Raw genomic sequence first — 19630 nt, forward strand, 5'->3', positions numbered from 1 at the left:
TTTCAGCATTTAACTTCATTCAATTTTACTTCGAATGATCCTCCCTCGATTTTATCCTCCGCCCTCTTATATGATTGCAGGTAAGTGTAAAACTATCCTATATATTTTTAATGAATTGTAGTAATATTTGACAAGTATAAAGCATATTATATTGTGTACGTTTGAAATTTTTGAAATCTTTTTCTCTTTAAATGTTTAACTTAGATAGCAGAGATAAATTTAAAAATGTCGTGAAAGAGAGATCGGTGTTATAAAATTTATTTTATTTGTACATTAGTTTTCTCCTTAGAGTTTAAGATTAGACGTGTCAACAGTCTTCAACTATTGTTAGTGTTAGATTTGCCTTGTTTGTTTCTCTCTCTGATTTTGTTTTATTTGGATAGGACACTCTCTTAAGAAAAAAATCTTTTGTCAAACTTTGAGTAAAAACGAAGCGCTAAAAAATTAATCTCCAAAGACGTCCTCGAATAATGAGGAATTTTTGGTATATATGTACGTTCTCAGACATGCTTGAAAAAACGTGATAATAGGGATAAATTAAAGAAACATCGAAAACTTGGAGGCCTCGTATATCAAGGTACGATGTAAAACATGGAAGTTACCTGTAATTCAGGTTTATACATGACAGTTGGGCAGTAAAGGACTACCACCATTTCTTGTAAAATAGTTTTATGGCCACCGTCAAAAGAAAGGAATTTCGCATAACCATAAAGGTTGCCGAAGACTCGCGTCATATCGCGTGTGCACTCGGCGCGTTTCGGCGATAACGGAAGCCATAAAGCCGAAAAGAAGCGAGCCTTTCCTTTATTTTTTATTACATTTTCCGCCCTGTCGAGAGGTTCTGTTTTCTCAAATCTAAACTTCTGAAAGTTGGCAGATTTTCTTTTTGATTTATGAATATTGTAGAGAGTTTAGATTTGCAGTGTATGTTGAGACTATTGATTTTAATATAACTAATGTTAAATATCGATTGACATGTATTTATGAAAATAATATTTTTACAGCAAACTAATCTTAATTTTAATTAATTTTCTAATGATAAAGCTTGTCCAGATTTACAGTTAGATGTATCTTTCAGGGAATGTTTTATTTCTCTTTTTTTCAACTTTATAATCTTTTCCTAACTTTTTAATTAGGAAAAGAAAAATTGTTTTATGTAATAATGTGATTTAATAGAACAAAGATTTTATATATTATGTACTTCCAGATAATACACATTAACATTATAAATACAAAATAATCAAATAATAAGAGCGATAATTGAATAACAAACAAACAGCGATTTTTAGCAGCATCCGTTAAATTGCAATAATGTCTGACTGATGATATTCACAGGAAATTTCTCGCATAATATCACGAACGTCCGAGATTACTTGGAATTAACTTGGCGATTCGCCACCAACGGTTCCACGCATTCCCACACAAGCCGTTCTAAAAAAAAAAAAAAGAAAAACCCTCTTTAAAGAAAAGACTCTTAGAGAGGCGAGCTTACACCCTCCAATTTAATACGTGACGCGGCACGGCGCGGCGTGCGAGCGCGTCCGGGTAAAAGTCTCTTAATAGAGAGGTCGACCTCTCGGAGAGGTACGAAAGTGGTGAGGCGCAATTAGCCCCACCAAGGGGGACTGTCTGGACTCGATTAGCCCATGGCCAGGAGATTGGTCTGCCGCGGCACGACTGGGTGGTCCGAGCGGGGTAATTTTCGGCTGCCGTCGACGTTCTTCCCTTCGGGGGAAAAATGGCCCCTCGAAATTGGCCCTCGAGTTACCGCGCGCCGTAGGTTCGTCCGCCATTTTTAGAATCTCCATCTCTCGCCCTTCGTCCCTTTCCTCCCCTTCTCCCCCTTCGCGTTCCCGATCTTCGTTCCTCTCGAGCTGAGACATACGTGCCTCTGACAAAGATCTTCGTACGTGGAGGAGAGAAGCGAGACTTGCCGATAATTCAATTTTGGAGAAAAAAACGCGGTACACCGGTTATTACGCGCTGATGAAAACATCGGAACCATCAGAAACGGTGTGAGAATGCGGTTTCAATCCCGGTTTCACCGTCATTGCATGAACAATAAAGTGACAATAAAGACATAATTTTGATACGTATCACACACAGATGTCTTCTTGAAATTTAATTAAATTATTATCTGTTGACATTAATTTTTAAATCGAGGTAAAATATTTTTAAGTTTTGATTATATCTCGACAAAATCTGTATTAAATCTAACGAGATTTATTTAAATTATTATTCTGCGACATATAAACGAAAAAAAAAAAAAATTCATTTTAATTTCGCATTCTCAAACGAGAAACATTGGATGTCGGTGCAGAGACCGGAGGATATAGGCTCTCCTAAGTGAAATGTGCGTGTGCGAGGATCCGCGCGCGGGTTTCACGTACGACGGGAACTCTCCCACGGCGTACAACTGTCCGACATCGTTCCCGGAACGATTAGGCGCGGAACAATGGGGCCCGCGGAACGCACGTGGGTCGTAACGCGCGACAAAACCGCAAAATGCGACCGTGATTAATCGGTCCTGGCCGCCCTCTCCGGACCGTGCAAGAACACGTCGGGCACACACGGGGGAACGCGCCGTGACTCCATTTTCTCTCTCTCCGGGGCCCCATGTGCCCCGCTCGCGCAACCCTCTCGCTTAATGCGCGAGCACTCGCTCGCTCCACGTCTCTCGTCTCGTGGAAGTCGATGATAAATTTCTACGGCAACGAGCGCCCGTTTGTTGTTGTGTACCTTCCTCGCGCATCTAGTAGAATTGCAACTCTGACTGATTTTTCAGAAATGCAACTTCTATAGATGTAACATGGAAGGAACGCATCGAGACTCGCGACAAAGTCTATGCGGTGATTGTGTGCTGGGATATTTGTCACGTTTGTGTGGAAATATTTATTTTATATTGTAGTCTTGGTATTTTTAAATAAATAAAATATTTTAATTATCTGTTGATATATATACATTATGTTGCTACACATGCACATAATAATATAATAAAATGATCAGACATTTTCAGTGTGCAGAGTATTATTGCTTGCGCACATAGGTTTGATACGTTATCATGTCGCAATGGTTTTAAAAATTAAAAAAAAAAAACTTTTAGTCTTTCAACATGAAATTTATTTAAAGATATAGGATATATATTGAATAAATAATGATATTTTTCTCGAATAAATAAGATACATATATTTCAAGAATTTTTAATTCATATGAACATCTCTGAATACCAAGAAATTTTTTTCTAGAGAATCTACTGTTCAACATAAACTAAAAAAACGTGTTTATTTGTGCGCGATCGATTAAATAACGTGCTCGCGCGTAGCGAACAGGACTCGACGAAGGATGAAAGTCCGATAAGGATACCACCGAACGTGTATCGTCGCGACACAGCAAATGACCACCAGTTTCAGGACTAATATACCCGGAGCTCGGGCGCCCGTCGCGAACCAATGTAGGTACGCATAATCACGCACACGCGAACGCGAGTATGCAAGTGTAATCTACCAAGGGCCAAGAGTCCGAGGCGCCAGAGGTGGTCGTCGGTAAACCGTTTCGAGAGAGTCCGGGCGCGCTGCCCGCGGATGCCAATATTAATTAAACGATCCCATAAGCGCCTAACAAACTGGCCGTACGTTAGGCGGTTTATGGGGTCCCCGAGCGGAACGTTAAAATGTTCCAATCTTAATTAGGTAGGTGTTTACAGGAGGATAATTCCACGGGTCTTAAGCCGCTGCGCTATTTCTGCCGAACGCGGGCCACCGGGCTCGACTCGCGGGGCCTCTTCCTCGCGAGGAAGAGAACGTGGGCCCTGCATTCTGATCAGCTCTCTCTCTCTCTCTCTCTCTCTCTCTCTCTCTCTCTCTCTCTCTCTCTCTCTCTTTCTTCCCCTTATTCTTCTCTGTGTCCTTTCCGCGTTGTCGGTATGGGACGATATTACGGTGTTCTTTGCCGTTCCGCTTTTTCGTTTTCGCTCTCTCCTTTGAGGATGATCTTCTGATATCTTCGTTGCATCTTACCTTTCCTTCGCGCTTCTCGCGTCTCTTCTCTGTGTTCCTCCTTCTCCTTCTCGAGGAGTGCCAGAAGCACACCTCGAAGAACGCGGGATACCGCAGGACTACCTACTACGGCGGTAGGTAGAGAAGAAGGTCATTGAAATCTTTACGGTTTCTTCAGCTTCTCGGAATTTCGACCCTACCGATATGACCGCTGATCTTGCGTAATTATCAGTCCGCGTACAGATTTCTTTCTTGTCTCTCTTCTCACTTTCTCTATCTCGAGTGAATCAGTAAAGCTGAAAGAGCGACGAAGCGAAAGAACATGCACGAACGAAGTAATATTTATATTATGGAGCAATATAAGATTTTTTATTTTTTCTAGAATTGTAAATAAATTTTATAAATTTTTTGATAATGAAGAAAGCTAATTAACGATATTATTAATACTAATATTTATCCCATTTTTATAATTTCTATTTTTAAATGTAAAGAAGAAATCACTATTTTTTCAGTATGAATAATCTAATATAACTTTTAATTATATTATATTTATTTGTAATTAAATTTATTCGATATAAGGAAGGGAGGATTTTTCTCTGTCCTCGTATCTTCGCTGTATATAAGAGTCTTATATTCTGTATGCAGTCGTGCCACACCGTAGTGCTGCGTAAACAGCAATTTGCGCTCATTAGAGTAACGCTTAGAAGTGCTTAGCACTTCCTCGGAGCGACCTTCCGCGTTCTCCAGACAAATTAGGCTAATTCTCAGCATCAGGACACTGCACCCGCAACTACAAAAGTGCAAAGAACCAAATGCAAATAATGCATATCAGATCATCGATTTTGAAATATCGAGTTCGAGCATAAAAGATATTCTATATGAGAGAACAACGTCATTATGTTTTTATCTGACGCATATATAATCACAATTTAGAACATTTATATTTTTAAATTATATTTCTATATGTTGAATATATTTAAATACATATTCAAATATTAAGAAAATTTTCTCTATATCGGGAATAAATAAGTGATTAATATTAACTAATATCATTAATTGGTATCGATATGATTCTTATTGATTCTAATAAATAAGTAACTATATTATTGAGAGAGAGAAAAGGAGAAGAAGTGAGAAAAAGAGAGAATCGTTCTTAGTTCCGCAAAAATTATAGAACAAAAAATTTATTGGAATGTCTATTCCGAAGCAAGCGAAGTATTCAGATTAGCGAAAGTACATATAGGTACATTCACATATTATACATATCAGGCTTCATTTCAAAGTGAAACTGACAGACAAATTCCTCCCGAGATAATGGCATTTTTCACTTACAATTAGTTTCGTTCAAGGAGAACCGTACAGTTGCAAAGCACATAATGTTGTATATCTTACTAAGAAAATATTCACGCATTATGGATCTAAAGAATGTTACTTTCTCGATATGGCTCATGAAATATCACTATGCAAAAGGGAGTAATTTTAAAGTTGATATAATAGTACTTGCATATTTTACGCGAATGACGTGATAAATGATGAATACGTTAGGGATAAGATATTTTGATATGTGTTGATCAATATAGTTGATCGATTAATATAATTTAATTTTCGCATTTGCTCTTATTTTTCTCGGAAACAAAAGTTTATTATACTTATTTTATTCATCATTCATAAATTATATTGCAAGATTTGCGAATGACATAAATCTTGATACAAGTTTGAAAGTAGATATTCGCAATCGCTAGACGAACTATTTACTTATCAAACACGCTAAATTATTGCAAATTGACTTACATGAATATTTAATAATAATCATATTTATCTCCTCGTATCTTCGACATTGTATTAAATCGTGCAATTCAAAAACTTCATCTTTATTCATTTCATTTAGACAGCATTTAGATGGAGAAATGCGCGAGTATTGTAAATAAATCACGCTTAATAGCCATGCTCTAATAGCCGAAAGATTGTTGCTAAACACGACTTAATATAGCGAATAGAAAATTGATGCGACGTAATAGGTTTTATGAATGTTAAAAGTGTACTATATCTATTTTATGTGTTACGCTAATTGGACCCGACATACTGCACCGTGACATTTTCCATTTTATTCGACAAACGAGACTCCACTAAGACTGGTCGAGCACATTGCTTCATGCTCCATTCGACGATCGTTAATTAGTTCCCGTCAATATATCTTCCAAGTATGCGACTATGTAATGTAAAGGTCGAGCACGTAAAAGGTATACGCTTTTGTGACAAGATTGCCTTTTGCGTATCCTGCGGGTTCCTTAACCGGGGAGCCCTTCGTGAAGATAATTAGCAAAATTTTTGGACAGTCATGAATCTGTCGAAGATGACATGTACACGAAACTATTCGTCGATAATCAGGTTGGGCGTTCGTTTCTTTAATAAAATAAAGCGCCTTGATTCTTCATATTACGACCGTCTTTAAGACATCGCGCCCGTTAAATGCGTCCACGTGTTCTGGAGAATGAATTATGTTTTGAGAGTCGAATTTTTTGCTTATCCGTTATTAAGCTCTATCCTGTTTGAGTCAATGAAGTCGTCAGCCGTCTTGCAAAAATCGTTGCTTTTAGAGCTCGCCACGTGTAAGTAAATTTTGCAGGACTTTAGCTAATTATTGACGCGTACGTGGACGTCATTTTTCTCGGCATTAAATATATTCTTACAGAATAATAAAATTATAAGAATAAAATTTGCAGTTAATGGCCAAAGCTCTCTTAATCGTTCTCGTAGCTCGACTGACTATTTTGAGACCTGGTCACAGACTTTGTTCACTCTACAATAGTCTTTGAGACACCGCGCGAGCGAGGTGCTCGTAAGGGGTGTTGAAAAAAAGAAGAAGCGACCGGGAGAGCGAGTCGGGTCGGCGCGTCTCCGGCGCGTACGCGAGACAGGACGATAAATATCTTTATGCGCTGCACGTTGCAAGCGCGCACGACATTGTGGGCAATGGTCGTAAACCGACATGCTCGTGCTCCCCCTACGCGCCATCGTGTCGCGTTCCCCCTTGACCCCTTTCGTGTACCCGATGCCAGATTATACGCGCTGGACCGCGGCGCACCGACAACTTCATCCGCAGGCCGTCTCTGATTTATCCTTATTAATAAAACTTTAAAGTCCTGTTAACATGTGCCCCGAAGAGGGAAAGAGGCGAGAGACGGGGTTGCTTGCGGGTACAAGAGGGAGAGAATTCGTCACGACAGCGAAATTATTGCTGTACCCGAAATCGCGAATGAAACAAATTTAAATACTATCTTAATCGACATGTGTTTATTTTCAATATTAATAATGTAAGTCTTGCGATGAAAATAGTAGTAATTAAAATTTTGAAAAGAGAGAGAAAGAATTTATATCATATTTAAAATACCAGGTTGATACTAAAATTATTTTACAAGAGATTGTAAACTAATTAAAATTAATAAATAATTAAAATAATTATAAATCAACATTAATGAATAAATATAAATTAAAATTAATATTATAAAATAATGATTGTCAATATATAATGTTCTAACATACGCATAGCTACTCGATGATGACTGTCGTATTGCGAGACAATGTCGCGTTTTTTAAACGTGCCAAGTGGAATATAAAAATGCGAGATAGGCGTATATATGGACGAGAGAAACGTCGCGATCGCGCGAGACAATATCGATCCTCCGATCGCACGGGCCCAAAATTTCTTGACCCGGCCCGTATTACGACCACACATCTGGGCGCAGCGGGGTGCACGATGCAACGCCGGGGGGATGCATCGCAGAGGGAGAGGAGGCGGATGAGCAGCGCCTTCTCCCCGCTGCACGAGAGATATCAGGCATTATTAAAAGTACATAAACACCGCGAGGTAAAACGCGAGTTATGAGCCGGCCTGGCTGTGAATTAAGGAGGGGCGACGACGGAACGATGAGAGCAGAGAGATAAAGAGAGCTATCGGGGCTTCACCACCTACCTATGTCGAACGCGAGGCCTCCAGTGTTTTCCTTCCTCTTCTTCCTTTTCTCCTCCGTCGCTCTGTGTCTCTTCTCTCCTTCACCTTTCTTTCACATACTCTGTTCGCGCGTTCTGGTCCCCGGGGAATTATGTCATTTTCTTCGCGCTCGAGGCTGTTGCTTGCTCGCTCAACGACTTTATTACTTGGGAGTATATTTTTCTGTATTAACTGAAGGATGTAGTATGTTCCATTGCATATAATTAAAACATGTTAGCTCATCAATTTTATTAATAACGATTAATCAATATAATGGAAGCATTCACTTTACGTTTTGATTGCGCAATGCTCAATAATGTGTTTAAAAAATAGCAGCAGTCGGGGCAAGATTTAAAGAGTTTCTAATTCTTTTGATTTATAATTACATATTTTTTAATGTCGTTATATAATAACATAATTATATATATTATATATTTATAAGATAGATCAAACTTAATTTCTTGCAAGATTTATGACTTCTCTGTCTAATATATATTCTATATTATTTATTAATATTTTAGAATCTTGTATTCTTGATTTTGTTCCAACAATTAGTTCGATGCAATTATGAAATAAATTAAAACGCTTGTCTCCATGAACAAATATTAATGAGGCAGAAAAGTATAAAATATCCGACATTGATCGCTTCCACTATTATCATCCTCCAAAGCAAGATGAATCGATATATTTGTCGTGTAACGTGACATTTATTAACGCGAGTACGAGCGATGGACAGTAACGAGAATTATAGTAAATGTCGTCGCGTGGGGTATCCGAAAGATCTTAATGAAGCCGTTTTGGTGAACGGGCCCACCGCGGTCGTTCCATCGGTGGCAGAAGGGGAGAGATTGATCTCTTATCGGCAAGACTCAATCTGAGATCGGCTCGCCTTTAAGCTCGCGATCGGTTATCGATCCTCCGACTTCGCCTCGATGGTACTCGTTCGTAATTCACGATCCCCCGCTTTCTTATTCTCTTTCTCTCTCTGCTCCTTCTTTTTCTTTCTACCACGGATCATTCGATCACATTTGGTCGTCTTGTGAATTGAGACATGCACCCCCGCGGATCGCGGAGAGACGACGATGAACGGGCTTGATAGCGGCTCTTCGTGATCGTCATTAACCATTTACCAGCTGCGACGCGACGTCTCGATGTCATGACGATGCGAGTCGATGGTGGCGGATGGATATGGACATTGATACGAGAATAATTACAATGACCACTTCCATATGCGACGAATGCATGGGGATAATATCACGGAGCTCGATGATAATCTCTTTGAATTTTTACTCTTCTTAGCATCGAATGCTTATTATGGTTCTATATGATTTCTCCGCGAAGAGAGCGAAGGACTATTTATACATGTTGCAAAAGGCTCACAAAAAGAAGTATAATGATAAAATATTCACAATTATAAAACATACAAAATACAAAATAAAAATATTAAATAAAATAAATAATTTTGACATTATAAGCAGTAATGTTTAATATAGGGCGTTTACTATATATTGCATTATCATTCCACATCCGACATGCTGAGAACAGCGACGACGGTTTCAGAGGTGACAGCTCAATCCCGCGAAATGCGATATTAATTAGTCTCTTTATCCCGTTCCTTAAACGGCCGTTCATGGGGGTCGTCGTTCAGGGAAGGGGCGCGGCATGTCCTGCACTTGTCCCCGTCGTTCTCTCGCTCATGTCGCGCGTCCACCCACGACGACCGCGATATGGATGCGAGCATTTAGCCGGCGGGAGACACGGCACAGGAAGGTCCTGAATCATCGCGCTCCTCCGGAACGGCCGCGTCGCTATTACACGCACGGACAGTAACATAATGTGACCGTACGCATGCACGCACATAGTGACCCACCGCCCACGTGGTGGAACGATCTCATCGCGATGTTGCTGAAACCCACCGTGGGTGAAAGTCGATCGAGCGATCGTAAGCCCTGAAACATAATTCCTCGCATTCATTATGACCCGTTGTTAATGAATGAATATCTCGAGAAAGGTTTCCTTGTCATCTCTATGCTTACATGTTGAATATGTCCAAATTTCTTATTCCATTCTTTAAATTCTTTCAATTATTTGTCAGAGTATCTAATATTTTGTCCTAATTATATTGCTTATGATTAACATTTTTTTTTGTAACATAATATATGTAATGGAAATCATTTATTTTTGCGAAATTATTTTGTAAGCATTTACTCGTGCAAAAGGGATTTTGAGTTAATATCTCAAAAATAAAAATAAAAAATATCTCTTAAGTAATTCTAGCAATTTTTCATTGAAGTTTAAGATTAGAAGAATATAACAGAGCACTAATTCTTGTTATTTTAATAATAATAATAAAAACTGAAATTAAATTCCATAGTTGATTGCGTCATACAGGGATAAAACCGCTTGGAAGATTTCAGAGAGATCAGAGGGAAATTTATCTATTAGATATAACTTTAAGCTAGAGAAAGCGAAAGAGCGGAAGAAGCATGGAAATAGCGAAAGGTTATTTGGATGTGGAATTGGCGCTAATTAACCGCAGACCACAGCGGGCTCGCTGACGTATGATAATACTAGTAATTCATGATATTTCCTTAACTATTCGTCGAGTGGATTATTTTATAGTTGGTCCGATCGGTTTGAGTCTTGGAATCTCGGGATATTTATTACGGTGTCGATGCATGTATGATAAAGTCTGCGCTTAGAGATCAAGATGTTAGTCCGGTAACGAATCGTTGGCATGTTTCATTAATTACGAAGATAGGAAATTATCATTGAATTTAATCATCGAGATGCTTATCATAGTTGCATCATAGCATAAGGAGTAAAAGTTTTATTAATGTACCTGCAAATAAATATATACATAGTTATCTTTAATTTGCAATATTTTTATCTTTTTGAAAAAATTGCAAATATATACATATATATATATATATATATATATATATATATATATATAAAGTGCAAAATAAGAATCGAAGACCGGAAATATCTTATCTCTATTTATTGGATTTCTTGTAATGTTGAGAAATTCATCTGGTATAATAATTATACTAATCGAAACACAATGTATTATTTTAGATACATAGATGTTAAATTTTTATAATAATGTTAGATTTAAACGTTGTCAAGCGATCTATTTTCCTTTCTCGTTCCATCGTTCTCGCGTAGATTTGTCGTTTCTTTACACGCATCATCGAGCACAACGACGTATCGCCGATGCGTGTTAAGTGAGCGGTTAGTTAGCCGCGGCAATTAGCATCGGTGTCGCCGGTCGGTCGATGGTTACTGTTGCTCATGTCGTTGTTGCTGTTGCCATCGCTGACGCTTCTCGGTTGAGCGTGCCGGACACGCTCGACTGCTCGGGAAAACGGCTTTAAAGACTGTTAAACTGTGTGTCAATAACCGATCGCAATTGATGCCGATGTACACGCGACTCGCCCGTGACCGAACCGTCAAAGTTCGATGAAATCGTCTCTAGTGATCCTTTCGGTAAATAACATTTTCGGGAAAAATGTTTGATCATGGTAATTGAAAACAACAAACGTTTAATTGAAATTATATAAATATCTTCTTCTAACAAAATTCATTTTCATATAAATTATATCACTGCATATATGTATGCATAAGAAAAATAAAAAAAATTTATAATTACACACACGCATTAACTGTATATTTGAGAATATTATTCGATATCTAAAAATTGAGTTAATTGTGCGACTGATAAACTTTGTGATCCCAACTTGACTCTATTCGCCTAATCATATTGAATTAACTTCCAGCGGATTCGGTGTCTCGCGTTAGTATGCAAATTACAAATCGTCGTCGTTCATAAATTTTTGCCCTGTCGCGATCGTAATATTGTAAATTCATTTGCGTTCACGCCCTCTTCTCGCTGCTTGCCTTTCGTCTGCTTGCGAAACAGTTCGACCTGAGGCTAAGGGGAAAAGGACCAATCGGGTCCGCCACGAGGCCGGAACGGAGGCGAGGAAAAAATCTCTTGTGGTCGCAAAACAAAATGTCACGTAATTATCGCGGTAGGTGTTCCATCGTGCCCTTCCCCACCTCTCCCTCCTGTCTTCCCCTATGTTCCCCTCTTGCGGATGACCTTCCGCAAGACCCGGCGTGGAGCAAAAAGCATAGCGAAAAACCATTGGAGGGATCGTAAAATGGGCCCGTTTATGAGCACCAACGCATCCGAGAGAAGAGAGAGAAAAAGAGATAGAGAGAAAGAGAGAAGGCGTTTCCACCGGCTGCTATAATAAACATTTTCTATCGGTCGGCTAGAGGCGCAGAGAGGAAGCACCTGCGATTTCTCGATGCGGCGATACTCTTATCGATACGTCGTCCCATGCTACTCCCTTCCACATGTATCCATGTGGAATACTACCAGAAACATGGTTAATTTTAAACGACAAGAACAGGGCGGATGTTTCTTAATTTTAGTACTTAAGAAGCCTCCTTTCATACTAAATATATATAATTTTATTGAAAATTGGTAACACCAGAGAGTATTATCATTACTTTTATATGCAAGATTTAATGGTGAGGATAAAGATAATTTTAAAATTATTGACATTTCCGATTTATTTTAACACTGCAAATTATTCTTATTTTATGCATATACACACAAGACGGAATATTTGTTAGGAAGCATAAAAAAAGCAAGATTATCGAAGTAATTGCCGAAGATATTTTGAAACGTCGCGTGCGCAATGCAAGATCAGACAGATATAAAAAAAAAAAAAAAATAAAGAAAAGAAGAAACGAGAGAAGAATGGAAAAGGAAAAAGCAAGACTAACGAGAGGAAGAAAGAGAAGAAGAAAGGTGAATGAGGAAAGAGCGAAAGGGGCCGGATGGCGAGCTCTCTAACTTTGGGACACCGTTAAATTATCGTTATTGATTCGTAATTATCGGGAAATAACTCAATAAAGGGCCCAGTGGATTATGGTGCGGGCCATCAATAAAATATCAATTTCGATAATGGTCGCTGGGACCAAAAGATCACGCGAGGCTGAACGAGAGGCAGGAGAGAGAGAGAGAGAAAGAAAGAGAGGACCGTAGGGCGATTTTGACGCCTCTCTTTCGCGGCGGCCTTGCCGCGTAATTACGAGTCTCGCGGAACACGGCGGTGGGTCCGATCAGGCCCTTAAGCTTCGTCCTGTCTCTCGCTTCTTCTTCTCACCTCTCCTTCCTCTTTTCCTCTTCTTCTTCTTCTTCAATCATCGTCTTGCTTCTCGGGGCGTTCATGCGTCTCTCCGTTATCAGTATGCGCGCAGCCTTTTCCTTTATCCAGTATATTTTGAGAAAATTGACAAAAATTATCTTCATTAAAAATTATTTTACCTCACTTCAGTTTTTTTCTTCTAATTATCTTTTAGTTATTAATTAAAAAAGATTTATATACATTTTATTACTTATTATATATTTTATTATACATATATTATTATATTGATTTTTGTGATGCATAATATTTTTGGGGGATTTATTTCTATTATTCTCATGCAATTTATGACAGCGCACCCTTTTGTGTAGATCTAAAATTTTAAAATATAATTTGCATATATTTGTAAAATTCCACAATTTTATAATTTTTAAACTCAGAATGTAAAGTAAAAAGGTAGAGAGTAAGTAGAATGAATGACGAGAGATTCATAAATCTCGCGGCTATAAAAATCTTTCAACGACCCCGTCGAACATAGTTACAGGTACAAATGTAATCATCAATCTCAGTGTCATTTTCCGTTGTTGAATGCATTGAAGATTCGAAGGATTCTCCTCTGATCTCACGGTGATCCGGAAATTATTACACACACGTAAGTCCCGATTTCTTTCGAGCGAGTTACTCACGTATAGGGAGTGACTGGTCGATCTTGTTCAGGGATAAAAGCGGTCGATTATCCTTTGACATTCTTTCGCGGGCGCAACGGGTTATTCGTTCGCATTGAGAACTTGCTTCCGAAAAAAAACGCATCGTAAATCCTTCTTCGTCTCGATTATTCATGCCTGTATATATCTACGTGTTAATAATATTAAAATCCCAACCGGAAAAAAAATCTCTATACCAAAATCTACTCTAGATGCTTCATATTTTTAACATGTTGAGAAACAAAGTTAACGATTACAAACGATCGCCCGGAAGAAAAGAAGATAATGACAATAATCAATAATATTGTACACTGCAAAACGCGATCGTGCGCGCCCTGTGCTCGTTACACGTCGATACATCTATAATTGCGCGCTCATAGAACGATTACGCGATCCTCTCCGCAGAAATGATGCTGCGAAAAAGCAGCGGTCGCTCATTACGGATAAACGTCGCGTCGCGGCGCGCGTAAAAGTGATAACAATAATTGCGAATAGATTGCACGCCGTTATATACCCGTTACTTATCTCCGTCTTCTGTTACGCTCGTCCGATCCGATAGCATCGAGAAAACGCTCCGCGATTCAAGGACATCGCGGCGATTATAAAGGATAAGATGGTAGATTTTACGAAAATAATAATCTAAATCATTAACCGCGCGTTTCCGGTGAAATCGACGGTAAATTCCTCTTTTTTTTTCTTCAGCTTTCCGCTCGAATGATACCGGAGTACCTCGAGACGGACGCGCTCGAGGAATTCCCGGGCACGAAGGGCGTTAGTCCGCGTACATAAATTACGAGCGTAATCTCCCTGGCCTAAAGCATAAAGAGAGAAATCGGGGAGAAGGAGATAGAGGAGAGCAACCGGGACCGACAACGGCGATATGGGTGTTTCTATACGGGCCGATGGCTTCCTGGAGAGAGAGAGAGTTGCTACTCATGCCGCGTAATGCAACCGTGCCTCGTAATTTTTCGTTGCCCGCGACGCTGAATCTTGTCTTCTAATCCACGACAGTTGCAGCATGCCACCTGTTGGAAACATTCACCGGCGACGGAATAACCGTTCGATTAAAGATACCGGTTGAATATACCATTCGCGACTTGTAATCCGACAAAATGTTTGAGATTTCTGACGGAAGATATATCGACTATTATATGCATAAATTTTTATATTGATTTAGCTTATGGTGTATATATTCTATGCATAATAATTTTTAGAGAATATAGTGAAAGACTAGATTTCTCGAAAGAAATGTGAAGAGAAGATGATGATTACGATATGTAATAACGTATGTAATAACTTTTCTTTGCGGACGTGTTTCAGCAGGAGATTAGTGTAGAATAAATCGGTGTAGAGAAGCGAGAATGAACGGCTACGACTAAAAGCTACTGATCCGAGTAGCGTATGTTAATTTACCAGGAATTGCTGGTCCTCTTCTTCCTCTTCTTCCTCTTCGATAGACATTGACAGAAGAATGAATCGAGTCCTCGAATGGCCAGGTGGTCCGCTGCCGGCAAATGCAACTGAGTGCACCCGATTCTGTTCCGAAGCCTAGCCTTTCGGAAATCATTAAGTCAAGTGAAGATTACGGAATTTTACGCGCGTAATTTTCTCACGCGTATGCAAAACGACTTCTTTTTACACTTGAATACATTGATTGACAAATGGAATTTTTTATTAGATTGTAATATATATAATAACTAAGGAATAGTAGGTACATATTTATTGAAGGATATATACGTCAAAATTTTGACAAGACATATGTCTAAAATTCAAATTGCGATACTAATAATAGTAAATCCTTAACCAAGATGTTAATTAGCGACAACAAGAGAGGATGCGTAAGTTGTTACACATTTAATACGTATTTTTTCGATTTTGTCACCAATGTGTCACTTTTATTCTCGCATTAATCGATCATTGTGTCTGTCGAAAGGATAAAGCAAATACGGTGATGCGGAGCGAATGGATAATCCTCGAGAGAGGAAAACAGCGAACTCGAAATCGCATAGAAAAAGTCGTATATCGACGAATCACGGCGCGGCCCACCATCGGCGACGGTAAACGCGTCTTTGTTTTGACGCCTTGATAAATTCTGCTCTGACCGGACGCGAGACATTTCCAATATCATAAAACCATTAATTATCTTTCTGGTCATGGTGTCGGTCCGTCCGATCCTTCCGCCTCCTTCGGCTACTTAGGTGGCCGCCGGCGCCTGCCTGATGTATTTCGGTGTTTTTGTTCGACATTAATAACGACGTCGCTCCTCATTTCTCTCTCTTTCTCTCTTCGGTGTGTCTTAAATAAAAAGACGCGTCGTTTCCATCACGCACAGGTATATATCTCTGATCGACCCTCTCTCCCTCCGTTGATGCGGGATCCGGTGATCCGTTATAATTTTCGAAGCAACTAATTTCCGAAACCGTGGTTGCGCGAAAATCAATCCCGAGTCGCTTATTATATATAATAGTCGTCGAAGGGTTGCTCGCTAATAAAATCATGTCGAACGATTCTGAAAGACATAATTCGTAGGCCAATAAAAGTCCGTAATTACGCTATCAAAGGGACGTAACAGTGAAATTTTAGGGCGGCGATGCGGTCATGTACGAGCAAGTTTCAATGAGCGGGCAGCTATAATTTTAGTAAATTTAATTTTCGGTAATACATACATTTAAATTGATATAGGTATGTAATTATCTTTTCTTATGCAATGCGTAGCATTCAAGAAAGAGACACATTAATTGTTTACTATTACAACATTAATATACAACATTACCATTACATTAAACATAGATTTAATATATTGAACGTATTATAATTAAATATTTTTTTTATATTAAAATTTGGAATTTACAAAAATTTCATTCAGTCAGTTTGTGGGTTTCACCGTCTGGGAATCGACGCGAATCTGTCGGAGTCGAGTGTCGCGAGAGCCGCGAAAAAGAAGGGTAGAAAAACGGCAGAGACTCGGCCGGAGCTGAGAACAGAGTAGAACGTTGTGTGTGTTTTTCGAATTAAAGGGAGGCCAATTGTTGATTTTCCCAGACGGCATCTCAGTGATTCGCTACGCCACTCACGGCGTCATCTACGCTTCTCGATCTTACGAAAGGGGACACGGCCACTGGACACGTATATTACGCGCCCGGATCCTCTTCTTCCTCGCCTTCTTTCCTCATCCTCACCTCCGCGTCGCAGACTCTCTCTCCTCTGTCTCTATATCTTCAGAGAATTAAGTCATTCATCCCGCGCCGAGCCAGAAAAAAGTAATGAAGCTCTCGTAGGATCCACGAACATGTATCGCCCCCGGGATCCGTAGCGAACGCGATACGTAAATCTACCCGGTGGTACCCGAAGGATTATCCAACAAAATCGCCCAGGGTGGTCCGTTGTGTTCTTCAATGACTTACTTGCTGCGACCGTCATGGATGAAAGAGCGAGAATAGCACTGAGTTTTTTGTAAGAGGCGAGATTGTGTCGTCTCTTTAGAATTGCTTCGCAAAATACATTTTTCTTCTCGTAGACATTTTTCTTCTCATAGACATTCTCGTCCTTCTCATAGAGACATTCGTTTCTTTTCTCGTATAGACACGTTTTTTTCTAAATTAAATTCTCGTTGAATTTAGAATTGCTTTGCAAAATATATTTTTCTTTTCTCTTCGTGACAGGACCAGGACCTGAATTTTGTTGAATCTTGCCATCGTATTAATTACAAGATGTCCTGTCATCTATGGATTCATTTATCATTTTGTTTGAGTTTCTTTTGTAAAAATAAAATGTTTGCTAACATATTCTATACTTCTTTATTATTTAGATATATTAAATATTATATTATAATAGAATTATATTCAATATTATAATATTTATGTAAAAAATTTAAAAAGTTAATAAATTAATTAATAAAGAATTTACGAATAAAATTTTCTTAAACTAAATTAAAAATGGAAAAAATGTGTTTGGAAAAATGTAGGTAATTTTTTACATTACATTCAGATGTTATTTTTAAACGTCAAAATATCCGAGCGATCATTCAGAATCAGAGAGAACGAATGAAGGTATCTTGCTCGCAATCCTCTCTCTTTCTGCAGGTACTGCCATCAATTAATTCAGATATTTTCGAATACTCTTCGACATTTAATCCGCTAATAATTTCGAACGTCGTACGAGACAACCGAAGACGACTAGATACTGGAATAGCAATTGCGACAGAGAAAAAGAGAGAAGGAGAGAAGAACTTCTCTCGAAAGTTAGGAGAGCGGAAGGCTAAAGAATACGAAAGGAATCCGGGTGTCAATCGACACGTTGGTACACGCTGGTTTTCAGGCAGCGGTCGTCCCGCGATTTCGTTCCCACAGTCGTCGGAGACGCGGATTCCGCCGGAGATTCCCTTTGCCGGTTTCGCGGAGGTGGACAGCCCGAGAAAGAACGATCGAGGGAGCGAAAGGAAGCCAGAAGGTAGGGAGGTAGGAGAAGCGCGCTCTTCGTCGGGAGATGCGCCTTATAACATGCCAAAACGCCGATAATTCGACGGTGTGGTCCCGAAACATTAGCCGATATAGCCTTTCCCACGGATGGACTACGACGACGAGCCCCAGGTCCCCGCCAAAGGGGATTCCAGCCATTCTTGTATCCCGGCGACGACGTGGTGGACGACGAGAACGATGACGGCAAGGTAGGATGGGCCACCTTCGGCTCGATTGTAAAAACGATAAATTAGTTGATTTACGCGCATGTAATTTTTTTTATCGGGAATTATTTCAAGAAGAACGACAGATATCTCGTGGAACGAGGGACAAAATCTTAAACTTCGTCGGACGAGTCTCCTTCGATTTCTTCATCGCGTTTTTCCTGCGATGTATGTACATATTTGTTTCAGTTTGTTTTTTTCTAAATGACTACAGTATTCAGTCTCGATTGACGTTTGTTTGAAACATTGGGTGTGTATTTTTTGAATATGAGACAATACTTAATTATTAATTTATAGTCTATATTTTTCACTTATTAATTTTGAATTTATCATCCTGGAAAATCGGAAGCTACGATTAGAGGATAATTTAATCTCTTCAATTACAGCATTATAGAATGGAGTAATAATTTCTTTTTACATTTAATAAAAATAAATTACATTATTCAGAAGTAGATGCTCAAATTAAATTTACGTCAACATTAAAATCGGAAAAATGATAAAAGATTAAACGTGAATTTTTCGAGCAAGTCTTGTAGAGAGGCAATAATGAGCGTGGGGAATCCTCTATATATAGTGGCTGTATCCGATTTGCGCTTCGAGAATACGAAATGCGCAGCACGGGAACGACAATTCGAGTGCCTCCGCGTGTGGAGTGGCTCCTCTTGAAGAGGAGACAGACCATCAGGATGCCACGCGCGTGTGTTCGTGCACGACACGCCGCGTGTCGTTCCGTCCGCCTGGCTACCCCGATTTTATCGTCCCGGGGGCTCTTATAACCTCTAAATGTTTTCGTCGCCTCTATCAGATCGCGGCGTCGGAGACAGAGATCGCTCTTCTCTCTTCGCTGGCGAGGGAACCATGCGAAAGATTGAAACGGCGATAAAGCGGCGAAAGGAGCGCCGATGGGAGGTGTCGATGACGCGATGGCACACTTTATTTCCAATTAGCTGGAATTACCATCCAAATTTTTGCGATCTATCTATATAACGATTTAACTTTAACATGACAAATATACCTTTATATTTCATTCGGTTGTCTTCCCTTCCTAGAAAAACAATGTTTATCGTGAAATAAATTTTTAAGGTACGAAGAGTGTC

The sequence above is a fragment of the Prenolepis imparis genome, unplaced genomic scaffold (genome assembly GCF_030444845.1).
Source record: "Prenolepis imparis isolate NDT839.2.m4 unplaced genomic scaffold, iyPreImpa1.0 SCAF_11, whole genome shotgun sequence".
In the NCBI taxonomy this organism is placed as follows: Eukaryota; Metazoa; Arthropoda; class Insecta; order Hymenoptera; family Formicidae; genus Prenolepis; species Prenolepis imparis.